The 19,088-nt window shown below is 42.3% G+C and overlaps 1 protein-coding gene across 2 annotated transcripts in view; it reads left to right on the plus strand.

Annotated features, from left to right (window-relative positions):
• Window positions 1-19,088, plus strand: part of CLIC6 (chloride intracellular channel 6) — a 42,307-nt gene that overhangs the window by 6,070 nt on the left and 17,149 nt on the right. The window lies entirely within an intron of this gene.

The following is a 19,088-nucleotide window of genomic DNA, read 5'->3' on the forward strand; positions in this document are numbered from 1 at the left end:
CTCGTGGGAGGTCCTCAATCAGTGATTTTTGGTAATGGTAGGTAAATAACCAGATGGATGGATGATTGGTTCAAGGTGACTTGGCTACTGAGAAGCTGGACTCAAGCCCCGTTCCCCACTGCTCCAGTCTAGTGTCCCTTGTGGAAGGGCCAGAGACACTCTTCTCCCTGAAGATGTCATAGTCTGGCACAGGGTCTGATACATAATGGGCACCCTGGTAATGCTGGTAGGAAGAGAAGATGGGATCAAGGATGAGTAGGAGGCTATGAGAGTATATATAGGAGGACCTGCACATACAGTGGTGGTCACTAAAGAGTTATTGATTCAGTTGTATTTGGGGAGACACAGAGAGTGGGGACCCTTTGATAATCCCTAGCACAAATTCTTCAAGATTTTCTAAAACAGGCTGGCTTTGCTCTAGCCATTCTCTGAGCTCCTTTGATATTCAGCAAAGAAAAGTTTTCTCTGAGAGTTGGGGAGGTGGAGGCTTAAATCTCCTAAGCGTCTCCTTTTCCATCATTGATTTTCTCTGCTCTTTTTCTGACAGAGTGATGATTCATAAACTGAGCTCTGTATCTGGGCAAAGTTGAGGGAGGTATCTTCTAAAATATTTCAACTTTTATTTTACTATTCTATTTTATTTCAAAAGTTGAGTAAATTAAATTTTTTAAAAGTTGAAATAAAATAGAGGTTAAAGATATTTATGCACAGTTTGGTCATTCATGTAATCCATGAGATTCTTTTGTAAAATGTACTTTTTTTAAAGAAAAAACAATATATTAGGATAAGAAAAACTTATAAAACAATACAATGCGATGAAAAAGAAATCTTCTTCCATGCCTGAGGCCCAGCCTCTCAGTTTTCTCCCTAGAGATATTCTGTGCATATTCAAACATATATGTAAGTATCCTCACTGTTTTAGTTACTTACTGCTGTGTAACAAATTACTCTGAGACTTAGCATCTTAAAACAACAAACATTTATTATTCACAGTTTCTCTGTATCAGGAATTTGGGTAGTTCTGGCTCCTGAAGTTGTAGCCAAGATGTTTGCAGGGCTGTGGTCTCATCTGAAGGATTGATTGTGGTTGGATCCACTTCCACAGTGGTTGACTCATGGCTGTTGGCAAGAGGTTCAATTGCTCATCACTTGGACCCTCCCCACAGGGCTGCTTTAGTGTCCTCAAACATGACATCTGGCTTTCCCCAGAGCAGGGGGATCCAAGAGAGAAGAATGCCTTTTATGACCTTGTCTCAGAAGTCACACAGTCATTTCTGTCTTATTCTCTTAACTAAGTCCAGCCTTCAGGGAGATTGGAATTCCATTCCACCTTTTAAAGAGAAAGGCAAAGAACTTGTGGACATATTTTTTAAAAAACCACACCTACTTTTTTTTTTTCATAAAAGTAGTACACTGGAAATACATTCGGTTATATCTTACATTCTTTACTTAACATCATATCTTAGAAACCATTCCCTATCAGTGCCTGTAGCTCTCTCACATTCTTGTTAAAAATTTTGCATTTTTCTAGTAATGGGTGTATTCTACAATCAGTTTCCCACTGATGGATGTTTAGGTAGTTACCTCTTTTTGATACGTTAAGCAATGCTATAGTGAAAATCCCTCCACAGATGTACAATCATATATGGAACCTAAATTCTTAGCAATGGTATTGCTAGGAGGAAGGATATGCATATTTAAGATTTTGATAACTTTTATCAAATTTCCTCTTCAAAGAGGTTATATCAAATAATCCTCCCCTGACACCATACGAGTGCTGTGTTTGCTTCCCCACTCAGTGTATTCCCCAACTTTTTTGAATCGGAGAGGTGAAAAATGATGTCCATTGTCATTTAACTCACATCTCTTTTAGTATATGTGAGATTGAGTTTAATTTTATGTATTTAAAAACCGTTAGTATCTATTTTTCTGTGATCTGGCCACTTATGTCCTTTGCCCATTTTCAAATTGCCTTTTGGTCTTGTTCTTCCCGATTTTTATATTAAGGAAATTAGACCTCTGTCTGTTATATGTTGCATATGTTTTTATGGGACCGTTTTGACTATTTGTACTGGAGTAATTTATCCTTTTAGTCTTAGTAATTTCTTGTAATTGATACTTGGGAAAACAAAGCATAGGCTGTGACAGCACTCTTAGGAACTTCAACTTCATTTCCTGGAATCTTTAAATGCTCTCTTTTACTTTTTATCCTATAACTTCTTAAATCCTGAGGGATTAGGTATTTTAAATCTTGCCTCCCTACCTTTGTTTTTAATTAGCAGGTTACATTTTATCAAGTACACACCCTTTCAGGATCAAACTCTTTCTTACATTGTATGAATTCCTGTTCAAAACAAAGTTTAAAACGTATAGATAGCAGCATCATTTCATACCCCACCCTGCTCCATCTGAAAATGTAAGGTATATCACTTTGATCTTGGCTTGCCATCTTCCGAAATGGATTTGTGATCAGTAATCATCTGCGACGAAGCGATATCACACTATTGTTTCCAAGGTTGTGTCTCCTAGCCAGATGTTCTTTTTTGGATTCCATCTGTTGAAAGAATTGACCAAAATGTATAGAGATTGATCACAAATCCTATCTAGAGGACCAGTGAATTGTGGAAGCCTACCCATAGCTTATGTTTGATGAGCAGGAGGATGGAAATATACAAATATCAAAGATTGTTTGGAAAGATAACTTTGAAGCTTCTGGAAGGGTAGCTTTATGGAGAAACACAGACCATGTTGATATATACTTATTCAGTCTGCGAGGGAAAGTCTGATTTTATATATGCATGCAAGATCATCAGATTAAAAAAATTCTCCATTTTTACTACTTTTATGGACTCTACCTCAACTTACTCTTTCTCTTTCCTTCTTTACTTGGTCATCCATCTGAAAGTTGAGTCTTGATATGGGGCGAAGAAAAGCTGCTTTTCAGTCTTTCAAACTACCAAGTGGTATTTTGGACCCAAGTAGGCTACTGAAAGTGAATGTTTATTGAGTACCCACCACGTAGCAGACACTGGGCATGGGGCTGGGGGTACTACAGTGACAAACAGTGATGAACACAGCTCCTGCTTTTCTGGAGTCTCAGCCTTAGAGAGTGATCCGGAAGGAAATAATTACGATGCCGTGTGAGGGAGGAGAACGTGACGTGGGGGAGGGGGTTGGTAGGACAGGTGGGCAGAGCGGGATGGCAGCCTGGGTGGCGATGGACAGAAAGGAGAGATTTGGCCTTTAGATCTCTGACAGCAAGTGCTGTGCCCTTCTGCTGTCCTCCCCTCTGTCTGGAAGATTGTGCTGTACACAGTGCATGGATGAATGAATGATGGCAGTGAACAAACGTGGCTACTGTATCAGGTGGACTGAATTGGGTGCTCAGCTGTGGTTTTTATTTTTGTTTTTGATTTACAGCGTTGTGTTAGTTTCTGATGTACAGCAAAGTGATTCCGTTATACACACACACACACACACACACACACACACACACACATACTTTTTGCATTCTTTTCCAGTGTGGTTTATTACAGGATATTGAATATAGTTCCCTGTGCTATACAGTAGGTCCTTGGTCCTTGTTGTTTATCTATTTTATATGTAGTAGCTTGTATCTGCTAATCCCAAGCACCTAATTTATCCCTCCTCCCTGCTTTCCCCTTTGGTAACCATAAGTTCGTTTTCTATGTCTGTGAGGGGGTGGTCAGCTTTTAATGGTACATTTTGCAGAATGTAAATTTTATGATTTCGTAGATTCTTTCCATCTAAGCCAGCAATGCCTCAACTGTCAGATTGCGTTTACAGACATTGGCTTTTGTCTGAGCATGGTAACTGACCAACTATTAAAGTACTAGACCTGTTAAAAATCATTTTTACCTTTCTAATTCCGTGGCAGGAGACAACGGTAAGGAATACAGTCGACGACCAAAATGGGGGAGTGATGCAGGTCACTCAGCGGTGTTCAGCTGGTGAACGGGCTGGTCCCAGGGGTTCAAGACAGCTTCACACACTTGTCTGGTGTCTTGGCAGGATGGCTGGAAGGCTGTGCAGCTGGGACGGTCAACTGGAGCACCTACAGGCAACCCCTCCAGTATGCTGGCCTCAGGGAGGGTCAGTGGACAAGGCAGAAGCTACACGGCCTTTTCCACCGTATTCTAGTGGTTACCAAGTAGTCAACAGAGGTCAGGCCACATTCAGAGGGAGGAGAATCAGACCACTTCCCAATGCGAGGAGAGTCAAAGGATTTGTAGCTTTCTTTAACCCATCACATTATCTGATTTCAGGGTATACTGAAATGCTCACATCATTTATTTAGATCCAGGTCTTTGCTAACTTGAACTGGTTTAAGAAAATTTTAGCAGTGCGTAAAGCACTGGAGTTATTATTATTCACTTTTTTTTTTAAAGGAATTCCTTTATTTTTATTATTTATTTATTTTTAGCTGTGTTGGGTCTTCGTTTCTGTGCGAGGGCTTTCTCTAGTTGTGGCAAGCGGGGGCCACTCTTCATCGCGGTGCGTGGGCCTCTCACTATCACGGCCTCTCTTGTTGCAGAGCACAGGCCCAGACGCGCAGGCTCAGTAGCTGTGGCTCACGGGCCTAGTTGCTCCGCGGCATGTGGGATCTTCCCGGACCAGGGCTCGAACCCATGTCCCCTGCATTGGCACGCAGATTCTCAACCACTGCGCCACCAGGGAAGCCCTATTTTTTTTTTATATTCAGTGATGAGCAAAGCAATGTAGCTGTAGTACTTAACACAGCAAACCTCAACTCCATAACTATAATGCAAGGCAAAGAGGGTCTCGAGCCCCGATCTGGGCCCCTCCATATGCCCTTTTCACAGTCATTTCTTCATCACGTCTAAGAGCCAGCCACTTATTCTTATTGATATAAAGGAGAAGCAGTATGCGCTGGTTAGGTAGCTACTAGTATCAGTGCCCCCTTTTTGTTTCGAGTGTGCAAGTTTAGAGCTGTTTCGAGAAGCGAGAGATTGGCTTCCCTTTTAAACCTGTGGGATTCTGCCTTCCAGCCAGTGAGACTCTTTGCTCGTGGCCAGTAGGAAGACCCTCATTACGCACCCCTATCCATCCTCCTACAGTGCCGCTGGCCCACCTCCAGCCACAGTGGGCTGTGGGGACGAGGAATCAGGGTAGGGGGGCACGTGTTCTCTTCCCTGGCTGGGGGCGCACGAGGGGTTCTGATGGGGCCCTTAGGACAGTGGCCACAAGCATGACCAAGACATGCAGCACGTCTCAGCTGTCATGTGCTGTGAAGGTCACCCAGCATAAAGGTGTTATTGGAGATCCGGAGACCTAAGGCTTTCTTCCTAAATGAGGATGATTAACACTTTTTTATTGGTGCCTTTGGTGTCAGGGCCTTGGACACGGTGAGTTCAAAGAATCTTGGAGAGATTTAATCTCTCCCCAACTTTGTTCCTTTTGTTTGAACTCCATCCAGGCTGGATGCCTTCAACTCTGTTCCCATAAATGGTCAGACGAGATGAAGTTTGGGTCGCACTCAATGGCTTTTTGGTGTCATTTAACTCTCTGAACAGAGAATTGCATGCTTAAGAAAACTCAGAGGTATTGACACATCAGATATGGAGGGAGACTTTTTTTGTTAATGCCATTTTAACCAATATATTATGATTATTCGCATCGTGAACAACAGCAATAAAGTAAGATTACTCTGTCGCTCTCCAGCGAGTGAGATTTGCTCTAGTAAGTACTGCGGATGCAGTGCTCTGCCCATCCCTGGGTAATACAAAACAACACCATTGCTTTTAGGCACTGCTAAAAAATGTTTAAACCAGTTCAAGTTAGTCAAGACCTGGATCTATAAATAAATGATTTGAGCATTTCAGCACACCCTGAAATCAGATAGTGTGGTGGATTAAAGAAGGCTACAGATCCTTTGACCCTCCTGCCATTGGGAAGTGGGGTCTGATTCTCCTCCCTCTGAATGTGGCCTGACCTCTGTGACTACTTGGTAACCAGTAGAATATGGTGGGAGTGATGCTGTGTGGTTTTCATTACAAAAGGCCATGCAGCTTCTGCCTTGTTCAGTGACCCCCCTGAGGCCAGTATGCTGGAGGGACTGCCTGTAGGTGCTCCAGTTGACCATCCCAGCTGCACAGCCTTCCAGCCAACCTTCCAAGACACTGGACAAGTGTGTGAAGCTGTCTTGAACCCCTGGGACCAGCCCATTCACCAGCTGAACACCACTGAGTGACCTTGTCAATGTCACACGGAACAGAAGGGTCATTTAGGCAAGCCTTACCCCACCCAAATTCCTAACTCACGAATCATGACATATAATAAAGCAGACAACTTAGGCTGCTAAACGTGGAGTGATTTGTTACTGGGCAAAAGAGAACTGAGACATGTGACTTATGACACTTCTAAGCTGGTGAAATCTGAGTGGGTGGAAAGATGGCCAAGGTGAGAGGTGCAGAGCGGGTTAAAGCAGTTCCAAGGCGGGTGGGGGGCAGTGCAGATAAAAAGGAGGGCTCCATGTGGCCAGTTCTTCTGTTTGGTGCAGGCATTTTCCCCTTTGGAGTCACTCTAAGAAATGGAATACGCTCAGTCATTCAAGAACATAAACCACCAGGGTATAGAGAAACAGGCTGCGTTATTAAGCTGGCCTTCCAGAACAAGGTGTTCCTTTGTTGTAATAATTCCTTGTGAGAATTTTACAAGGAAATAAGCTTTTCATCTCTGTGTAACAGCTTCAGTTGGTATCAGGCCATATTATTAAATAAGGATTAAAAATAGCCCGAGAGTTTTTAAAGCATAATTCATATAGGAGGATAAAGAGCAAGTTTCATTTTGTTCGTCCGTGTACTTATGAGTTGATTCCACCCACTGTGACAATGAACAGCGACATAACTAAGCCTTTGGCCAGAATTTAAAGCAGAATTTAAGAGCAACTGGGTTCAGTGATTAAGTTTGTGGGTCAAGGGTGGTCACCCACCTAATCCACCTAATAAGACATTGTTACGACAGTCGAAAAGAATAAATACTATACATACTTGGGAATGAATTTAGGTTTCATAGGCTTTTTGAAAAGCTCAGATCTGTTTCGAAGTTTTGAGATCTAAAATATATTCCTTAGGATCTAGGTGTAATGAGGAATGAAATCGTCCCTAAGTTCTGAGGTTATGGAGGAGTGAGAAGCATGTTTCAAGACAGAGCATAATCCCCTTTGTGGCCTGGACCGAGGACTCTAATAACACATTTTACTGATAAAGTGCAGCAAAGCTTTCCCCTCCTTGGGTGTGCAAAGTCAGTCTAGAAAATGATATCAACTGTGCAGTCATTTTTATTTCTTTAAGAAAAAAACACTCAAAACTCGCTGCACTTATGATACGTTTTTCCTTTACAGGCTTACAAGAAGTGTGATGCGTAATGTTTGTGTCATGGGATGAGCTAGTATAATAACAATAAACAATACCAACAAAGATATGAAAACGAGGGCCACGATTCTTATCTGCAAGGAGCCTTGTTTCTGGCGCTGGGTTTTGTTGGTTGTTGCTGTTCTTGCTGGCTATTTTGTTGCTCCACCAGAGGGCAGAAGAGGAACCAGAAGGGGCGCAAGTCCAGGGGGCCAACTGGGCAGTTTCCTCTCCAGTTAGCGTTCCCTCTGCCTTGCAGAAAAGTTAAAGGAACCGAGAAGACCTTCAGATGGTCTGTGCTACACAGTAGTCATGGTGATGGTACAGCTGGAACCGCTGGCCTTTTACCTGCAAGCAGCCTCTTACAGCCCTTCTTGTTGACCGTGGCAGAATAATGGGTGGTGATTTGGTAGCCCAGCTGCGTGGTCCAGCTTTCTGCTCACCTGCCCACGGACCCTCGTCCCTCCTAACTGCAGAGTGTTCTGCCCTCAGGCACCACCCCACATGGCTCCTTCCTGCCCTAACCAAGAGGTGGGGATAAGACCAGTGGAGACTTTGCTGGCACAGACTGTAGAGGAAGAAGGGAGATGGTGGTGCTGAGCTGAGAAAAGCCTGGGCAGAGGGTGCCGGAAGAGAGGTTATCGGACCTCAGTAAGTGGTGTGTCTCATGAATGTGGGTGTCCTTCAGTCTCTAAGGGAGACTCGCAAGTAGGAATTCCAGAATTTGAGCTAGGATATCAAATTCCGATGACTGCCATGTCAGAATCTCCCCAAAGAAAGCAGCTTTACTGCATTCCTTGCCCCTAACAGAAATTGTGAAATTAGTTAAGAATTTAGTACTTTAAGGGACTCTATCACTTTTCTGTTGGTTTCTCCTCATATCATCTCTGTCACCCACTTAAAGGGTTTATATACCCTTTAGAACACTTTGCCTTTCATAGGACACTCCTCCCCCAATTTTGCAGTTGATTGGGCATTTCTACAAAAGTTGTTCCTTTCGTTCTTGGCAAAGAAAATAATCTTCTGTTGTATCATTGTTTCCGTGGGAAAATCAGTGAATATATCAGTTCAACTCCATCATCTTTCCCAGGGCCACTTATTAAGCACGTCTTTCCACTAAAAGGTAGCAGCGGGTGATATCTCAGTAACAGAATTATGTTTTAATCTGCAGTCCAGATTTTCAGAACTATACCTTATTCTGGCAAATTAGGTGAATTGGCTTTTCAAGGTTTGTAGAGTATGATTTATTAAGTTCTTACTTCCTGCACCAATAACGTCAGAATAAAAATGGAAAGAGTTAAAAATCCTCTGAAATTATTAAACCGATTCACAGAGAATAGTAACGTGAAGTGAGTTTACGGCTTTAAACTGTATCCACTGTAGGTGGGATTTCGGAATGTTCTCAACCACAACGGGTTCCCCAAACCGGGTCAGGAATAGAGTAAAGCACGGGAATTCTGGAAGCTGACTCTTCTCTGGGGGGTGGGGGTCTCTCCTTCTGCCACGTTGTCGCCGTCCTGCCCACCTTGAGGATGTGCTGACACATCAGACACAGTATTTCTGTTCACAGTGCGGTGGAGTGCTGACCGTCAATGTGTTTTGAGGGGGTCATCGATTGATTGATTGACTCATGGATTCATCGATTCAGCAAACATTCTCAAGCATTCTTAAACATCCCAAATTCCATAAAAGAAAATCTTTTCTTTTATTATTTTTGCACGATTTTGTCTTTCAGAACGAGGTTTTGTTTCCCGGTTTGGGGCACCCAATGTTTTGTGTCATTTTTACCCTCGTGCCAAATGAGATAGTGCCAAACCAAGCCCCCTCAGCTGCCTCTTCTCCTAGTGTCGTTGGAGGGTCTCTATGACCAGGGTCTTGCAGATCATTATCAGTTAGTGTGGATTTGAACAGAGATGGGGTCCAGGGAACCAGAGCAGGTCTGGTTTACATGGTGCCCGAGGGTAGACTGGACAAGCATGGCATGTAGCCCACTTAGGATACCTAAGACCTAATAAGTCCTTTCCCTGGCCCTGTAAATCCCCTTGACTCTCTCATTTCCATATCTGTGTGGATGCCTTTATTTTGGCGACAAGTAAACGAGAACCCTCACAAAATCTTCACATTCTATTTTCTTCCTGAAATACAGAGCATGTGTCTTTTCCTCTTTAGTTAATTACCTACAGGCACCCTAGTGTACAATATTTTCAAATTATTCTACATAAAAAGTAATATTTTGTTGCTTCATCTCTGAATCCCAGTTTTCCAAGCCTTACGAAACTGAAACAAGACACTTCCGTAAGAAACTGGCCTTGCCCAGATTGGATTTAGGATAATAAATGAACATCTTGAGAAATCCCCAGCCTCTTCTCCTGTGGTGTCGGTGTGTCCTTCTCCACGAGGCAGATGAAGGGATCCATTGCCCTGGAACTGGATTGCTGGGGCCACAGTAAGATTTGCAACAAATTAAGGACACCAGTTCCTGGCCACTTAGCATAAATGTCGTTTTTGAAAACAGGAGCCTTTGAACGGTTTGCTCATTGGCTGGTTTGTGAACCACTGCAAAGCTGGCCTCAGGGTCACTGTTTTTTCTGACCTAATAGGTCAGGGTTAGGGAATCTTGAAACAGGATAGCACTCCCTCCTTTTTCTTCCTCGGGTGAGGGTGGGGAGAGAGTTCACCAAAAAAAGCTTGTGGCACAGAAAAGACTTCTGTATAATAAAGCCAGGGCACTAGCCTTGGCCTTGGTCAGCCAGTTAGGTGTTTCTCCTAATTTGGAACTTGGCTGATCCCTTTTGGTCTGAGGCCACAGACCTTCCCTGTTGCGTGGGTCAAGCCAGGCCAGAGAATATAGTCATATAACTAACAGTGGGAAACGGGGGAAGGTAAAGCTTCCAGATAATTCTGTAATGTCTGAAGTCTTCTAAAATCTCTCTGTTCAAATTGCTAGCATCAAGGTTAACATCAAGGTTAGCACCTTGTCGTACCACTACAAGGTGGTACTGTGTGCCTCTGCTCACTGACAAAGAACTTTCAAGTTCAGCAAGTTAATTATCCGTGACCTAGGAACCCCTGACTTTGTAAGAATTCTCAGATTACAAGGAAATACAAAATGAAATCTAATTGTTAAAATGGGAGTAGTTACCCTGTCGAGCACAGTGCCAGGACAACTTTGTGATTTTCCTAAACTCCATATGTTTTTTGGGAGGATTCTGACTCTGATTTTCCTGCTTTTGAAGCAAAAAGCCAACTTTTCCTATTTTATACGCAATGCGATTTTATGTACTCCTGGTTGATTCTTTTGTCTCTTTTCACTGATACAAGATGACAGGCTGGTTTGAACCTAAACTTGTGAAACCTGAGGTTTCTGGTTAGTAATGCAGACTTACCTTCAACTCTCAGTGGCCAGGAGAAAAGGGAGCAGCGGGGAAAATTAGCAAGTTGATGTAGCTTAGGTTTCTTAAACATGAAGATGTAGGTCTGAATTGAATAAAGTTGCATTGAAATTAAAAAGTGCCTTCCCACTATACCATTGATCTGGCATCTCCCATTGTGCATTACATAATTGCCCGTCTCCTTTACGAGAAGTTTTGTTTGTGCTGGGAGCTGTTCATTTGTTTGCTCATCTTGTTGAAGTTGCAAAAACCATTTAGGGATAATTCCATTATTCCATTAAACAAGACAATGGCAGGAGAAACTGATTACCTGATTGACTAGACATTTCTGTTTGTTCTTTAAAATGAAGCAAAAATTTTCAGTGAATATGTCATCCATGAGATCTACTACGAACTTTAATTTAGAAAACCAAATCTATTTAGTACCCTAGGTTGCTACTTTTCAGTATACCTGATTTAATTAATTAATTAATTATTTTTTATTGAGGTATAATTGGCATACACCATTATATTAGTTTCAGATGTACATAATGATTTGATATTTGTATGTATGGCAAAATGATCACCACAATAAGTGTAGTTAACAGCCATCATCACACAGAGTTACAGAATTTTTTCTTTCTTGGGATGAGAACTTTTAAGATCTACTTTCTTACCAACTTTCAAGTCTGCAATATGGTATTATTAATTATAGTCTCCATGCTGTACGTTACATCCTCATGACTTATTTATTTTATAATTGGAAACTTACACCTTTCGGCCCCCTTAACCCATTTCACCCCCATCCCCACCTCTGTCAGGCATCAACCCATCCTCTGTATCTATAAGCTTGTTTGTTTGCTTGTTTTGCTTTTTTTTTTTTAAGATTCCACATATAAATAAGATCATATGGTATTTGTCTTTCTCTGTCTGACTTATTTCACTTAACATAATGCCCTCAAAATCCATACATCTTGTCACTAATGGCAATATTTCAATCTTTTTTAATAGCTGAATAATATTCCTGTGTGTGTGTGTATATATGTACGTATGCGTGTGTATGTGTGTGTATATATATATACACACATATACCACATTTTCTTTATCCATTCATCTGTTGATGGACACTTAGTTTCCATATCTTGGCTATTGTAAATAATGCTGCAATGAACACGGGGGTGCATGTATCTTTTTGAGTTAGTGTTTTCATTTTCTTTGGATAAATACCCAGGAATGGAACTGCTGAATCAAATGGTAGTTCTATTTTTAATTTTTTGAGGAACTTCTATACTGTTTTCCACAGTGGCTGCACCAATTTACATTCCCACCAACAGTGCGTGAGGGTTCCGTTCTCTCCATACCCTCTGCAACACTTGTTATTTTTTGTCTTCTTGATAATCGCTATTCTAAAACAGGTGTGAGGTGATATCTCACTGTGGTTTTGATTTGCATTTCCCTAATGATGAGTGATGTTGAGCACCTTTTTCATGTGCCTGTTGGCCATCTGCATGTCTTTGGAAAAATGTCTGTTCAGATCCTCTGCTCATTTTAAAATCGGATTGTTTGAGGTTTTTTTGCTATTGAGTTGTACAAGTTCTTTATATATTTTGGATATTAGCCCCTTATCGGATATATGATTTGAAAATATTTTCTGCCATTCAGTAAATTGCCTTTTCATTTTGGTGATGGTTTCCTTCGCTGTGCAGAAGCTTTTTAGTTTGATGTAGTCCCACTTGTTTATTTTTGCTTTTGTTGCCTTTTCTTTTGGTGTCAAATACAAAAAATTGTCACCAAGACTGACGTCAAGGAGCTTTCTGCGTATGTTTTCTTCTAGGGGTTTTGTGGTTTCAGGTCTTGCATTCAAGTCTTTAATCCATTTTGAATGAATTTTTGTGTATGTTGTAACACAGTGGTCCACTTTCATTCTTTTGTATGTTGCTGTCCAGTTTTCTTAACACCATTTATTGAAGAGACTGTCCTTTCCCCATTGTATATTCTTGGCTCCTCTGTTGTAAGTTAATTGACTATACATGCGTGGGTTTATTTCTGTGCTCTCAATTCTGTTTCCACTAATCTATGTGCCTGGTTTTATGCCAATACCGTATTATTTTGATTACTATAGATTTGTAATGTAGTTTGAAATCAGGAAGCGTAAGCTTCCAGCTTTGGCCTTCGTTCTCAAGATTGCTTTGGTTATTCAAGGTCTTTGGGATTTAATTTTATATTTTGAATACCTTTCATAGCTATAGTGACCAGCTGTAGTAATTAATATGGCTTCTTAAAAGTGCCTTGAACTTTTTGGAACGAGATCTGACAAGCATACCTTTACAAAAGGAACTTTAATGACTTTGCCACTTCATCAAACACCTGTAAGAAGGTGTAGAAAGTGTTGCCACAATGGACCTTTTCATGCTGTGTATGAGGAAATGGACAAACAGTGTCAGCTTGTGGGAAGGTTAGAGGTTTCTGGGATTGGTGTCCTCCCCTGGGTTGGCCCTGGGGAAGACAAGAGTAACCAGCAGCACTTCTTAACAGACAGTGGCTTTTTTTCTAGACAATTCTCTGAGATTCAGGCTTTTGTGGAAGGCTGATGTGGGCATTTTTAGACAGGTGGATTCTCCCAGCACTCACATATCATACCATACAGGTGATCCCTGCCTTCTACCTGGAAAGTTAATCACAAAGCCTCTGATTTCTGCCATCTTTCAATGTTAAAAGGAAAGCATTCTAAAATCCACAATAAGAATTCCCTCAATAACCTTTAAGATATTTCTGATTAACTGACTAGTTTCAGATAGAACAAAAAATATTATAAAATTCCCAGTCTCCTCCTTCCCTGACCCAGATCTATACAACTTTCATAAGTTGGCCATCGAAACCAACATGAGTGTCTTTAAGGCACTAGACTTTCATCTTTGTAAATAGATAGTTTCAGACCTTTGGCCTCCTTAAAACTTATGAACATTACAAAGAAAAATAGAGAGGGAGTTCGTGTATTTTTCAGGAAACTACATGTTTCTAAAGAATTTTGCAAAAGAGCTAGAGAATTCTGAACAAACTGAATCTGAACACTTTTAGAGAAAATCAGAATTTCTTTCTCATGGTCTGCTCTGCCCAGCATATGGGGTGACCCTACTCTCCCACCCACCACGCTTCCTCCCTCCTCTCCCCATGGCTCCTCAATGAGAGTCCAGAAATAATTTGCAAATCTTCAGTTGTTATTTTCCTATCATGAGCAAAGTGTGCTCAAGTCAGCTGCTGGTCTCACAGAGAGTTGCATTAGTAAAGGCATTACCGTTTGGGTCCCAATTGTGTTTGGTACCCGGTTACTGCAGTGCCAAGGACAGGAAGACAATGCCCTCTTTGGGTAGTTTTCCAATGGGGTCTCAAGGGGGTCATGGGTATGGAGACCAAAGCACTCTAGTCTTTCCAGGACTTTCCTGGTTTTAAAACTGACAATCCTGGGTAGCAGGAAACCTGAGTCCCAGGCAAATTGGGAAGGTTTAGCCTCCTACCGGGCCTAAAAACTTATTCGTGACATTTTCCACCAGACCCTAATGAGGAATGGGTGTGTTTAAAGGGAAGGTGATAAGTCGGGAAGTGCATCTCAAGACCACTAGGAGGCGCTAATAACCTCTTGAAGACCTTGCACACCTGACGCCAGAGTCCTTTTGAGAAGGCAGGTTCTAAAAACCATAGTAAGGAACCAAGATTAAAAAGAGCAAAATGTCACGGTGGATCCCTCATCTTGAGAGGATGATCTGTAACTGTGCCTTGTTAGATTTTTGGCCAGATGTATCCTCAGATCGGTTTTACCAAATTAAAAAATTTGGGGAAAAATACAGCCTGCTGAGTCAAGTAGTCAAGCCCCCTGTGTTAGGGGCTTGTCCGCCAGACTCTGTGGCCCTATAGGTGACGTGGAGGAATGAGCAGGCCTCCCCATAATTCAGATCAAAAAGGCTATTGTAATTCGCAAGTCCTCACAGAGGAGCTGTGGTCTTGGCTTGGCTACTGGTGGGCTCAATACAGAGCTTCTTCAAATGACAACATTGCAGATCCCTGGCAAATGAGGAGAGGCTCATGCAGGAAGTATCTAGAAATAGGCTAAGTGCTGCCTACTTCAGGGTTCATCCTTCTGTGTGACTGATGTGTGGTTGATCCACTGAATTGTCTTAGGGAAAGGTTTAGGATTCCCATGTGGAATCATTAGCTATATTAGGTTTCTATTGCTGCTGTCGCAAATTACCACACACTTGGTGGCTTAAACCAACTCAGATTTATTATTTGACAGTTCCACTGGGCTAAAACTAAGGCACCAGTGGTCCTCCGTTTCTTTCTGGAGGCTCTAGGGGAGATCCATGTCGTTGCCTTTTCCAGCTTCTACGGGGCACCTGCATTCCTTGGCTTGGGGCCCCCTTTTCTCCATCTTCAAAGCCAGCAACATTCATCTCTCTGACCATTGTTCTCTAGTCAAACGTTCTCTCAAATGTTCCACAGCTGGGAAAGGTTCTCACTTTTGAGGATGCATGTGGTCAGACTTGGCCCACCTGACAACCCAGGGTAACCTCCCCATCTCAAATCCATAACCTCCGTCGCATTTGCAAAGTCCTTTTTTGCCATGAAGGTAACATATTCACGGGTGCTGAGTATTGGGATGTGGGCCTCTGAGGGGCCATTATTCTGCCTACTGCACTGGCAAATAGACTTTGAACTTGTTCTTTCACATTCTGTCATTGTCACTCCAGGCCATGGCTAGAATGAGTTGTGGTCAAGCATAGACCTACTTGGAAAGTTAATTGGTGGTTATTTTCCTGGCTGCTTCTGAGATTGCCCACCGGTCCTTAACCAATGCCTTCTCAGACTCTGAAATGAGAAGGGCAAGTCCAAAAAGTCCTTTTTCTACCGCAGGCAGTGGTCTTGCTTTGTGCTCAACACTCTGGTGTTTTTATTGAAAGCTGTTTATGGCCAAGATTAGGCATTTGGTTCTACCTGCCTTAAAAATCCCAGACCCAAACTCTTTTGGCCACATGACAAGGAACAGGCTACGTGGGCTGTGATGGACTGGATTAGCGTAGTTTTGACAGGATCTTTCAAGGAGTACCTTGACGCTGCCTGCCCTGCTGGAAGAAGAAGTGGGCTGTCTGCACAGCTTTGCTGGACTCTCCAATTCTCACAGGTAGATGCCAGCCCTGCACTGCTGTGTGTGTCCGGGAAGGGGGTGCTCTGTTGTTAACCCGGCAGGAAGACTGTTTGCCTCCAAGTGCGGGGCTAGGGGATGCAAGACAAGCTCACTGTCGTCTTGACTTCTAGCAAGAAGGTTTCCTAGGGAGGGAACAGAATATGCAGCACACAGCCAGAGGCTCCCTCCACGCCCCCAGCCCACTTGGCTACCAAAGTTGTCCCCCAGGACTGTGAAATGTCCCAAGCACTCTTTGTCCTTTGCACTTTTCACTTGCTTCTGCTGCGTGTTTTATTATCATGGATTCCTGCAAGTCGCCTCCAAGTCACCTTACTGAAAGGAGGTGGGGTAAAGCAAACAAGCAGGCTACCCAACCAGCGCCCTTTGTGCTGAGGAGCGGCCCTGCTGGAGCTGGAGTCTCTCCATTTGGACATGGGCCAGTGTCCAGAGTGGGATGAAGAGGACAGCCTCTAGCTGATTCCTGGGCTCAAATCCGACTGTGAGACCTTCTCACGTGCATAATGAGATAGTAATGGTACCTACATCTAATAGGGTTGCTCTCAGGATTCACTGAGTTAATAAAAGCAGAGTGTTTAGAACTATGACTTGCAAAGAGTAAAGGCTATGTAAGTTGTCAGTTGCTATCTCATCATCACCATCATCATCATCATTTCATAAAATAGCCATTTTGTTTCTAATGACGTTTGTAAGTGACAGATCTGGAATCTGTGAGCTTCTTAAGGCCTTGGGGTGAACTATTTTGAGAAGATGAATCTACTTATGTGTCTTCTTTTTCAGAATGAGAGGTGGGAGCTGAATTCCAAGCTGATACTTACTAATCACATAGATCTTTCCAGCCTTAAATTCCCCAGAGGAGGTGTACACTCAAGTCTGCCAGGGTTTCTCCCAGCCGATGACCTAGGGGATACTTGGAAGGTTTTCCTATTTGGGACAGAAGTTCTTGCTGTTCTTTTTGACCCAAAGGGTAATATGGAGGATCAAACAGAAATCGTGGCCTTTGTTGAGGTCAATTTAAGGATTTAAGGGTGAGCAGGTCATGGTTTCTGGCCCACTAGTGCGGTGCCCTGTGGTCTGGAGTGTCTGTCACACCCAGAGATGGGCTATTCTGGGGTGGCTTTGCCACCTGAATTGCACCACCAATTTTTAAAAGTTTTTCATTATTTTATTTCTTAGCTCTCAGTGATACTCTGCCCTCTTCCCTCTCTTTGTGCACCTCGTGGTTATGATTGTTAATCTTAAGAAAGTACTATGCAAATATACGTATATCCGCATTACAGTTTTTTAAAATCTCAGCTCTTTATTGACGATACTCAAATAAGGTAGGTAATCTGATAAGGAAACAAAACAGAAACAAACCCCAAATCAAGCAAGAATACCGAAAAGAATTCAAGGTTTTCATCCTCTAACTTAAGAGGAAGGGGAAGGCACTTAGTCGGTCTTTCCTTCTGCTGGTGTCCAGTTTCTCAGGGCTCCCTCAGTTTTCTGAACCAAGCGCCACTAGAGGGAAACAGGAAGTTGACACATATTAATATGTGAAAGTGTGGAAAGGTGAGTCTCAGCCTCCCCATGTGGATGTGTTCTGATTTCATTTCAGTTTGTTTATTTTCTTTCTTACCTAGAGCTTCAGAGGCTGAACCTAACAGTGTAGAATAGATCTTGACTGAAATACTAAACGATTCTTCCAGTGGCTATGGTTTAACATGGGCTGGTACCCAGCATCCACAGTATCCACAAGGGAGGACAGTTTCTTTATTTATCTGTTAATTTAAATTAGTTTTTATTTTTATTTATTTTTAAAATGTTTAGTTGAGGTATACTTGACATATGTTATATTAGCTTTAGGTATACAACATAAAGATTCAATATTTGTATGTATTTTGAAATGATCACCCCAAGAAGTGTAGCTAACATGCCTCACCACACATAGTTATGACATTTTCTTCTTTCTTGTGGTGAGAACTTTTAAGATCTACTCTCTTAGCCACTTTCAAGTATAAAATACACTTTTATTAACTGTAGTCACCATGCTGTACCTTACATCCCCAAGACTTATTTATGTTATAAATGGAAGTTTGTACCTTTTGACCCCCTTCACCCATTTCACCTCCCCCTGCCCCGCTGGCAACCACCAATCTGTTCTCTGTAACTCTGAGCTTTGTTTTGTTTTAGATTCCACATATAAATGAGATCATATGGTATTTGTCTTTTTCTGTCCTCAAATGCCCTCAGAGTCTATCCATCTTGTCACTAATGGCAGGATTTCAATTTTTTTTAATAGCTTAATTATATTCCATTGTGTATATATACACCACATTTTCATTATCCATTCATCCATCAGTAGACGCTTGGTTGTTTCCATATCTTGGCTATTACTGATAATGCTGCAATGAACATGGGACCCTTGGTTGTTTCCATATCTTGGCTATTACTGATAATGCTGCAATGAACATGGGACCCTTGGTTGTTTCCATATCTTGGCTATTACTGATAATGCTGCAATGAACATGGGACCCTTGGTTGTTTCCATATCTTGGCTATTACTGATACTGCTGCAATGAACATGGGACCCTTGGTTGTTTCCATATCTTGGCTATTACTGATACTGCTGCAATGAACATAGGACCCTTGGTTGTTTCCATATCTTGGCTATTATTGATAATGCTGCAATGAACACGGGGGTGAATATATCTTTTCGAGTTAGTGTTTTTGGGTCTGTCACACCCAGAGCTGGGCAATTCTGGGGTACAGTTGCTACCTGAACTGTACCACCGATTTTAACTGCTTCTCTTTCCCAAAGGTGGCCTGACAGCCGGGAGGGGAGATGCCGTTCCTGTATTAGCTGGTTCTGCGCAATTTGGGGAGTTTGCCAGGCTTGTCTTAAACTCCCGCCTCCTTTCCTCACCCCAGAAAGCCTCAGCCTCTGTTCATCTGTTCTCCGTCCCCCGGGAGCTGATAATCCCAACTCCTCAGCATTCAAGAGATCAACTACCTAATCTGATCGATCGGTTACGTTCATCTGTGCTGATGGTCTTCTGATTAAGGAGGAACAAAGCCCCACTTCTAGGTTACTAGGAGGTCATTAATAATGTTTTTGACCCTCACAAAAAATAAAGCTGTCATCTG

The sequence above is a fragment of the Balaenoptera acutorostrata genome, chromosome 4 (assembly GCF_949987535.1).
Source record: "Balaenoptera acutorostrata chromosome 4, mBalAcu1.1, whole genome shotgun sequence".
Lineage (NCBI taxonomy): Eukaryota > Metazoa > Chordata > Mammalia > Artiodactyla > Balaenopteridae > Balaenoptera > Balaenoptera acutorostrata.